Below are 10,338 nucleotides of genomic sequence, written 5' to 3' on the forward strand. Positions count from 1 at the left end.
TTGCAGACGCTGGTCTGATAGCCTGCAGAATCGCAGCGGTGAAGGGTCCAGGTCTGGAAGCGAAAAGTGGATTTTGGGTTGGCGCTGGGGCGCCTGACTCCGCCCGGATTAATCTCTGCTCCAGCTGCTGCATCCTTTCCAGTATCTGAGCGGTTGCACTGCCGGCGGAGCCCGTTTGGGTACTCCGCTGTGTTTGCCTGCGCCCTGGGGCAGGCGGATTGCCCTCAATCCTTACCCTAGCTTCCGAGCGGTTGTTGTGCGGCAGTGATTCCGCTTCCTGCTCTATCATTAGTTGGGGGATGGGCGGTGGTCCCATTCCCAACAATTCAGGTGGGTCCAGCGGTACCTGCATATGTATGACTGGCCCCGGTACCAATGTGCCAGTGCCGGGTCGACTACGCCTGGTGCTACGTGACTGTTCGCTCTGTGCTGGGCGGGCGGTGGCCTCCAGCGCCCTCTTTAGTTCCTCAAAACGTGCCATGAGCGTAGCCACCTGTCTTTGGGTTCAGCCTTTTCCTTGCGCTCTTCCTCACGTTCTCTGTTTGCCTTATGAAGATCCGCCAGTGCTATCTCGTACATAGTGACGAGATCTTGGCCCGGCGGGCGGTTGCTGCTTGGATTTGCTTCACCGCCGGGGTTGTGAATAGTGCGCGGTTAACGCCTACCGCTGGGTCGGAGGGTTGGGGAATGGTGGACTGGTCCGCCTGTTCCTCAGCGTTTCCTCCGCTACCGTTAGTCATGGTGGATGCGGTGGGATGACCTTTTGTTCAAGGATTCCACAGACGGCGCCAATGTTAATGTCTAAAAGTCCGGCGGTAGCTGAACCTTTGTTAACGCTGATCCGGTGGGCGGATTGATACTTGTGATGTTCTCAAAGCCTCCGCTACCTGTCAAGTAAAATACAAAGGGCGTCAGAGGGAGACCGCGTTGGGCGGTCTTCAACTCTCCGATGCCTAAGTTAGTCAATGTATTTATGTTGACAAAGTAACAGTAGGTAAGTATTGAATGCGTAATTAATGAGGAGAGAGGAGAGAACCTTTTATAGGTGAGGAGGAGGCTGACCTCCTCCTTGTTTTCGATGTGGGACTGATGTGCTTCAGTTCCCAGTTCCAGAAGCTTCTGATGCTATCTTGGCGCGGCGCGTGGCGGCGCGTCGGAGGCGATCTGGCGGTGCCCTGACGCTGAGGTTGTAGCCCGCCTGGCGGTGTGTCTGCATGTCATTCCTTTGGTTGGAATTGGTACCTTTGGCGGTACAATGAGCGTGGCCCATTATAGCTAATTATGCTTGCAAATGTACATGTATGTACACTAGGCATAGGGAGACTCCCCGGTCAGGTCGATTTCCTGTACACATATATTCGTATTTGTATTATTATATATATGTTTTTTTTTTTTTTTTTTTTTTTTTTTTTTTGCACTTGGGGATTGACTTTTCACATTGCTTGCAGTGAAAGTGCCGAAGAGGAAACCTCGGAAAGGCAAGGAAGACGACAAGATGAACAACAACGCGCTAATGGACATGCTTATGAACCAAGGAGAAGATGCCTTGCACATTGATGTCGATCTCTCATCGAAGGCTACGGGCCGCTCACTTGATGAACTTCTCCTTGAGATCGATGACGACGGGTACGGGCATCCTGATCCTAAGGCCCTCGTTACCCAGAGCGACCAGCCTTTTGCTGGGGACATTGTTACTATTGTCGATACCGGAAGAGGAAAGGCGCCGGTGTCTGGCTCTATATCTTCTTTGTCTGCCGGGTCAGCTGGGAGCGAGGATGTTTTTCTACCTGGCGAGAAGAAGAGGCACCATAGGCACCGCCATCGGAGTGGGAACAAGGAGGACGTCACCTACACTGGTAGGGACATTAAGGGGGCGGAGCCTAAGAGGCAAAAGAGAAATCCTCCGAGACCGGAAGCGTCGCCATCGCTTGGGCTCTTGTCTCCTGCTATTCCAATAGTCCCCAAGAAGCCCATCAAGCAATTGCTGAGCGAGTACGGGGTCGCTGATGAAAAGTTCGTGCGCTCTATGCTCGCCAATTTGAAGGATATAGACCTCGATCGGGTACGGGCAAAGGACAATACCCCATAAGAGAATCAGCGTCTCGCTCGGGAATCAATGATGCGGGTACGAGACCTACTTCACCCTTTCCAAATGTTTGTACTATTCGTGTGTGCTAACGGGGTGTTTGCAGGCACTATTCAACGTGTACAACATTGATGCGAGCGAGGAAGATACGCACTTGAAGGAGGAGGTTAGCAGTCTCTCCGGGTAAGTGAAGTATCTTCACGAGGAGAAGGGCAAGCTGGAGAAGGAGCGGGACTTCTTGAAGAAGATGATAGAGTCCTTAACTCCCATGGTGACCGAGCTGGAGGCAGCAAAGCAACGGATCACGGAGCTCGAAGGTGAGTTGTTCGAGGCGAGGGATGAGGTGAAGAGTGCCCGGGACTTCGAGAAGGAAGCTGCAGAGTCTGCCACGTCATGGAAGGCGAGAGCAGAGAACCTGGAGGAGCGCCTTCCTGTTGAAAGGCAAGAGGCCGTTACCGAGTATAAGGGCTCTCAAGAGCTTCTTGACATGCTCCTTGCTGCCCAAGACAAAGCCGTTATCATCAAGTACAAAGAGTGGGTGGCAGCCGGGTATATGGATGACGCCAAGTTCAGGCGGGAACTTCTTGAAAAAAAGAAGAAAAAATAGGAGGCTGCATCCTGGGGAGATGCCGGTGGTTCTCGAAGTACCGGGGCTGGGTAGCAGTAGGAACAATAATTTGTTTTTCCTTTTTAACCAAGTAGAAATTGTCCTTGTTTTGAACAATGGCTTGAATAGCCGGTAGCCAAGGTTAATTTTTAATTCCTTGCCTGGTAGTCCAGGTTAATTTTTGCGAATGGTAATTTTTACAACGTACTTGAATGGGAATTTGAAAGGAATTACAATTTCTATACTTTTATACCTTGTTTTAAGCGTTTGTGCTTACGTTACTTATTACTGGAATAGAATAATTTGGCAACAGCTATTTGTCCGGGATCGCCCGATGACTAAGGTGAAAATGCAAGAAATGGTCTGAATAATTCATTTTTCCATTCAAGTACCATATGGTGGTTAACAGAATGAGTACCCGATGGGTAGCTTGCCATAGCTGTATGGTCAAAAAGCAAAAGCTAGGACAAGATGCTCCGGGAGCTACTTGTAATAGTAACAAAGGCGCTGTGTATTCCACGGGGTGTCGTGATACCACCCCGTCCATGTCCCGGATGTAGAAGGTCGCATGACCAACCTCCTCGACTATCTCGTAGGGGCCTGTCCATGAAGGATCCAGTCCCCGGGGTTCTGGGTAGACCTGTTTCATGACTCAGTCCCCCAACTTCAGTGTCCGGGACTGTACCTTGGCATTGTAGTAACGAGCTATTCTTTTCTTATTTGCGAGATTATGCATGTGCGCCACATCCCTTCGTTCCTCGAGCAGATCAGCATCGAGCTGTAGGCCCTCTGAGTTGGTACCCGCGTCGAAGTATTCGATCCTGGGACTCTGGATTTGAGTTTCAATGGGGAGAACCGCTTCAGACCCAAAAGCCATGCAGAAGGGGGTCTCTCCGTTGGCCTCCGTCACCATGGTCCTGATAGCCCACAACACCTCCGGGAGTTTAACAGCCCAAAGACCCTTGGCTTCATCGAGCTTCTTCTTCAGTATCTTCTTGATTATCTTGTTGACAGCCTCGACTTGACCGTTGGTTTGGGGGTGAGCCGGGGATGCATAGAGGATTCTAGTGCCCAGGTTCTCGGTGTAAGCCCTTAGTTCATCATTGTCAAACTGGGTGCCATTGTCCGTGAATATAGTGTCCGAGACTCCAAACCTGCAGTAAATGTTTTTCCATAGGAAGTTTTTCACTTTCTCCGTGGTGATAGCGACAAGAGGTTCAGCTTCTACCCACTTTGTTTGGTAGTCGACGGCTGCAATGGCATATTTGAATTGTCCCACTGCTGTGGGAAGCTTATCGATCAGGTCCAGGCCCCATTGGCAGAATGACCAAGGTGCAAGGAGGATGGATAGGGCAATGGGCGGTGCCCTTGGGATGTTTGCATACATTTGGCACTTGTGGCAAGAACTCTATATTTTTTGAGCTAGGGCCGACATGGTTGGCCAGAAGTATCCTGCCCTCAGGGTCTTGTGTGCAAGAGACGGGCCCCTGCATGGTTACCGCATACACCAGCGTGTATGTCCTTCATTATTTTGTGACCGTCCTCTGGTGTCACACACTTCAGGTTGGGGAAGCAATGACCTCTCCTGTATAACTTTCCATTCATGATCGTGTATCGAGCTGACCTTAATTGGAGTCGCCGGGCCTCAACCTTATCGTCTGGGGTCAGACCGTCCACCATGTATTTCAAAATTGGATCCATCCAGGAGGCAGTGTGGTCCACCGTGAATATTTCTGACACCATTTTAGAAGTGCTCGGCTTTTCTAGTATTTCGACCTTGGTAGCCCCTTAGGTAGGACTTAGAGAAGTTGCCGCAATCTTAGCAAGGGCGTCTGCCTTGTCATTCTCTGCTCTCGGTATTTGGGTGATACTGTAGGAGGTAAATCTCTGAACCAGTGCTCGGGCTAGGGCCTGGTAAGAGGACATGTGGGGCTCCTTTGCCTCGAAGTTACCGCTGACCCAGTTCACAACTAATTGGGAATCGCTGAAGATACTAAGGTGCTGGACGCCTAGTTCCCGAGCGATCTGTAGACCTACTATGAGTGCCTCGTATTCTGCGGCATTGTTGGATGCCTTGAAGGCAAACTTGAGGGCGTACTCATAGACTTGATCGTCCGGGTTGATTAGCAAGATATCGGCGCCACTTGTCTTTTTGTTAGATGCGCCATCGACATACAATCGCCAAGTGCTTGGTTGGGGTGGATCCCGGGCTGGCGGTTCAGGTGATCCCGGGGGTGGATCATGAAGGGGGATCAGTTCAGAAATAAAATCTACCGCTGCTTGGCCCTTAATAGCTGTCCGGGGTTGGTATTTGATGTCGAACTCCCCCAATTTGATGGCCCATTTAATTAATCTTCCTGATGTCTCTGGCTTCTGCAAAACCTGCCTCAATGGGTGATTAGTGAAAACAGTGATTGAATGTGCCTGAAAGTAGTGTCTTAGCTTCCGGGCCGATACTAGGGGGGCCAATGTTATCTTTTCAATGTCCGGGTACCTGGATTAGGCACCAATGTAACCTTTCCCAGTGTAGTACATCGGGTACTCGCAATCAGAATCTCGTCTAATCAAAGCTGAGCTTACCGCTGTAGAAGATGCCGCGAGGTATATGTAAAGCATTTCTCCGGGCACGGGTTTGTAAAGCAGCGATACCGCTGCCAAGTATGCCTTTAGGCTGAGAAAAGCAGCCTCGTGCTCTGCAGACCAGGCTACTACCTCCACGTGTTGGGTTTTTAGTAACTTGAAGAAAGGAGTGCACTTGTCTGTGAGTCTTGAAATGAACTTTGACAGGGCGGCCACTTTACTTGTAAGGGACTGGACATCGTTCCGGTAAGTGGGGGATACCATGTCTAATATAGCCTGCACCTTCTCCGGGTTAGCCTCTATTCCCCTGTGGCTGATGATGTACCCGAGGAACCTCCCGACCTCGACACCAAAAATGCACTTCTGTGGATTTAGGCGCATACCGTTGCGTAATATGATGGAGAATACAATGGATAGGTTGGTTACGTGGTCTTCTGCGGTTAGAATTTTGACCAGCATATCGTCCACGTATACTTCCATGATGGTCCCGATGACATCTACAAACATGGAGTTGACAAGTCGCTGATAAGTAGCACCTGCATTTTTCAATCCGAATGGCATGACCTGGTAACAATAGAGACCTTTGTCTGTGGTAAAAGAGGTGTGCTCCTCGTCTGCGGGGTTCATCCGGATCTGATTGTACCCGCTGAATGCATCCATGAAGCTGAGTAACCGGTACCCAGCGGTGGAGTCGATTAATTGGTCAATTCGTGGGAGAGGGAAGCTGTCCTTAGGGCATGCCTGATTGAGATTTGTATAGTCTACACACATACGCCATGATCCCGGCGTCTTCTTGGTACCATGACCACGTTGGCTAACCACCGGGGATACATCACTTCTGTGACAAAATTGATGGCGATCAATTTCTTCACCTCGACCTGGATAGCCCGGTACTTTTCGTGTGTGAAGGCCCTGCGCTTTTGTCTTACTGGCACCGAGAAAGGTACAATGCTAAGGTTGTGCATGGCTATGTCAGTTGGTATACCGGGCATGTCCTCGTATGACCAGGCGAACGCGGATGCGTTGGAGCGGAGGAACGAGATTAGGTTTTCCCTGATAGCTGGAGCCAACTTGGTGCCTATCTTGACAATTCTGTCCGGGAACTCCTCAGATAATACCACCCCTTCGATGCCTTCCACGGCACCGGGCCGTTCTTCGTCAGAGTCGGTATCATCTCTGGGGTATCATCTCTGGGGTCCTCGTATCTATCCGTGAGAGGGTTAGTAGCTACGAGCAACATTTCAGACTTTCCCTTGCCTCGAGATACCATCAAAGAATAACATTGCCTTGCCGCAGCTTGATCACCTTGGATGGTCGCTATTCCCACTGGAGTTGGCACTTTCATCATGAGCATGTGGCCTGCGATGAACGTCTTCAAACGCCAGAGTGCCGGTCGACCCAAGATAGCATTATAGGACAAGGCACAGTCGACCACAATGAACTCTGTTTTGATGGTCGAACAGTTTGGACTTTCTTCTATCGTGATCGATAGGTAATCTAATCCGAGTGGCTGGATGATATCTCTTGAAAAGCTAATGAGGGGCTCATTATCTTGTGACAGCTTGGCCCTTCCTCTGTTCAAAGCTTTGTATGCGTCGCGAAATAATACACTAACTGAGGCCCCGATATCTACGAGTACCCGAGACATTATGTAATGGTCCATTTGGAGCGTGATCAGGAAGGGATCGTCATGGGGCATCTTTAGATCAGCTTCTTCCTCCTGCAGGAATGTGACAGATTTCCACCTAGTGTCGCCGTCTTGTTGCGGGGCTTTGTGGAAATTGAAAACTTCCGGGTGGCCGAAACTGGAGTTTCGCTTCCTCCTCTAGGGAGGTAACTCCTTCGAGCCCCCACCATGGATCGTGAAGATCTGGTCGTACACGTCTATAGCTCCTATTTCTTTAGCAGGCAGGTACCGCTGAAGCTTGCCCCTCTGAATAAGCGACTCGATCGTATTTTTTAAAGCCACACAGAGGTTGGTATTGTGCCCGGCATCCTCATGATATGTACATAACCTTCCGGTATCCTGCTGGGTAAGTTTACTCTTCGGGAACTTCCTCGGTGGTGGTCCCGGTATCTCATCCTTGTTCTCGTTCCATATAGTTTCATACGAAGCGTTGAGGATAGTAAACACCTCATACCGGGGTGGTGATGGTGTTCGCGAGGCCTGCTGTGCCCTTTCTTCCTGGCGAGGCTGAGTGGTCACGTAACCGCTAGACCTGGACGAGGACTCTTTGCTTCTCTTGCTCGAGGTATGGGGTGATCGATCCTAATTATGGATCCACTCCCTCTTTCGTGGCTCATCCCTGACCACCGGGGCCGGGCTGGAGACCCTTAGCTCTGGTATGACGTTATCCCCATATGTTTCGAATTCGACTTGAGCGTGCCTAATGGTTGTAGCCATCAGCTCGTCGTAGCTAGCCGGGGGGTGATGGTTAATCCCGTAGAGAAACTCTCCGCGTCTCAAGCCCCTCCTGAAAGCCAGCTCAGCTAGTTCTTTGTTAAGGTCCCGGCACTTAGTGGTAGCCGCCTGCCATCGGTTAACGAAGGACTTCAAAGTTTCATTTTCCCCCTGCTGAATCTTTAGCAAGCCCTTCGGGGTGTGTATCCCATAAGTACGTAAGATGAATCAGGCTACGAACTTGTCTGCGAGTTCCTTGAAATTCCCTACAGAGCCGGCCGGCAACTTGTAGAACCAACTCAAAGCTTCCCCTGATAAGGTCTCCTGGAACATATTACAACACACCTCATCCGTGTATCCCTTGGCGCTTGTTTGTGATCGGAAAGCCTATAGGTGCTGGTACGGGTCCCCAACTCCCGTATAGTCAATCTTCAGTGGCTTTGATATGTTCGTTCGAATGGCACCTCTAACCTGTTGGGTGAAAGGACCCGGATGGTCCTCGTAAGTGGTCAGGGGCCGTCAGGTGTCTCTATTCTCTGCTACCTCTACCCTTGCTTGCAGGGCATGCAAGGAGTTGCTCATTTGCAAGAGTAACCCCTGTTTGGATCAGTTACCGGTGGGTCACTTTGAGCTAGCCGTGGTAATGGCGGTGGTGGCAAATGCCTCAGGCTTTCTAGGAACAAGTCTACCGGTACCTGGATCATCCGGTGACCGCCTTCCGTAGGCGGGGTTGGAGCGAGGCCGGTGCCTCCCGTTACCGGGGCAGCATTTACATCTGTTGCTACCTGGGATGCTCTAGCTAGGGCTTGGGTGAGTGCATCATTATGGTGGTGCCTTCTGTCCAGTGCTCGGGCCAGCGCAGTGTTTTTATCTTCCAGCTCCAGAAGTCTCTGTTGCGAGAGGAGGTTTGTTTCCCTATCAATTCTTTGTTGTTCCCGATCGATCCTGGATTGTTCCTGGAAGGCTGCGATCTCTGCTCGCATAGACTCCAACTCCGATTCCGGGGCCACTTGGTCTTGGATGCCCGGTGGGTCATCTGCGTTCTGCTGGTTCAAGAATCTGAGACCATGCATCTCTCCTCCGACATTTGGTGTCCCTGTTGATGAAGTACCCGGAGAGAATATCAGTGCCCGGGCGACACTTCTACCCTCACCTGCCGTTTCTTCTGGCTCGGTCATGATTCAGGCCCCTATCTAGCGCACCAATGTTTCTGGTGGCTTTCTCCGGGTACCTCACACAGAATGCTATACCTCTTGGGGTACCGATCCAACTCCTAAATCCTGAATCAAGAATACAGCGTTAGAGGGGTAAACCGTACCGGACGGTTTACGCCTCTCCGATGCTTGAGTGAGAAACTAATATATATGTGGATCAAACAAATAGTGGATCACCAATGTTTCTGGTGGCTTTCTCCGGGTACCTCACACAGAATGCTATACCGCTTGGGGTACCGATCCAACTCCTAAATCCTGAATCAAGAATACAGCGTTAGAGGGGTAAACCGTACCGGACGGTTTATGCCTCTCCGATGCTTGAGTGAGAAACTAATATATATGTGGATCAAACAAATAGTGGATAAAGGAGTTATTACCCGTAAAAGGTAGTTGTACTGATGCTTTAATACTTGAACATAGGGAAGGAGTTTCCCCTATCTTCAATGTGGGACGCAAGCTGTTCTCCTGATGCCTTATCAGCCCTCTGGTGTGTAATCAGATGGGCTGTGCTAGCCATGCCCCGGGCCCTGGGTGCCCAGGATGGCATCCCCCAAGAGCCTCGCCATGGTGGGTCGTGAACCCGGCTCATGACATAGTACCTGGGAGTCCCGATAGGCCCCAACCGATAGTGCCAAACCTAGTGAAGACTTCCCTAGTATGTACAAGTCCCCTAAGTTCCCGTTCAAGATGTTTCTTGGGTGGGGACTTAATATTGTAGTCACAAGGTTTGGCACTGGTGTGCCTGTAGGGAGTCCCCCAAGTTCCCGTGCAAGAGATGTCTTGAGCGGGTTACGCTGTAGGTAGCTAATCTACAGTGCTCCCAATTTAACCCATAAAGGTTAAAGAAAACCTCTGGGTACCGTTGGAGGTCTTGAGCCTCCTGTACCAAGTGGGGTTTTCTGAGGGCTTGAGCCTCTGGTACCTGACGGGGTAGAATGAGGATTTGTGCCTTTGATACCTGATGGGGTAAAACGAGGACTTGAGCCTTTGATACCTGATGGGGTAAAACGAGGACTTGAGCCTCTGATACCCGAAAAGGTAGAATGAGGACTTGAGCCTTTGATACCTGATGGGGTAAAACGAGGACTTGAGCCTCTGATATCCGATGGGGTAAAACGAGAACTTGAGCCTCTGATACCGGGAAGGGTAGAATGAGGTCTTGAGCCTTTGATACCCAGAAGGGTAGAATGAGGACTTGAGCCTCTGATACTCGATGGGGTAAAACGAGGACTTGAGCCTCTGATACCCGGAAGGGTAGAATGAGGATTTGGGCCTCTAGTACCTAATGGGGTAAAATGAGGATTTGGGCCTCTGATACCCGGAAGGGTAGAATGAGGACTTGAGCCTCTGATGCCCGATGGGGTAAAACGAGGACTTGAGCCTCTGATACCCGGAAGGGTAGAATGAGGATTTGGGCCCCAGCCGATAGTGTCAAACCTAGTGAAGACTT

The sequence above is a fragment of the Rosa rugosa genome, chromosome 2 (genome assembly GCF_958449725.1).
Source record: "Rosa rugosa chromosome 2, drRosRugo1.1, whole genome shotgun sequence".
In the NCBI taxonomy this organism is placed as follows: Eukaryota; Viridiplantae; Streptophyta; class Magnoliopsida; order Rosales; family Rosaceae; genus Rosa; species Rosa rugosa.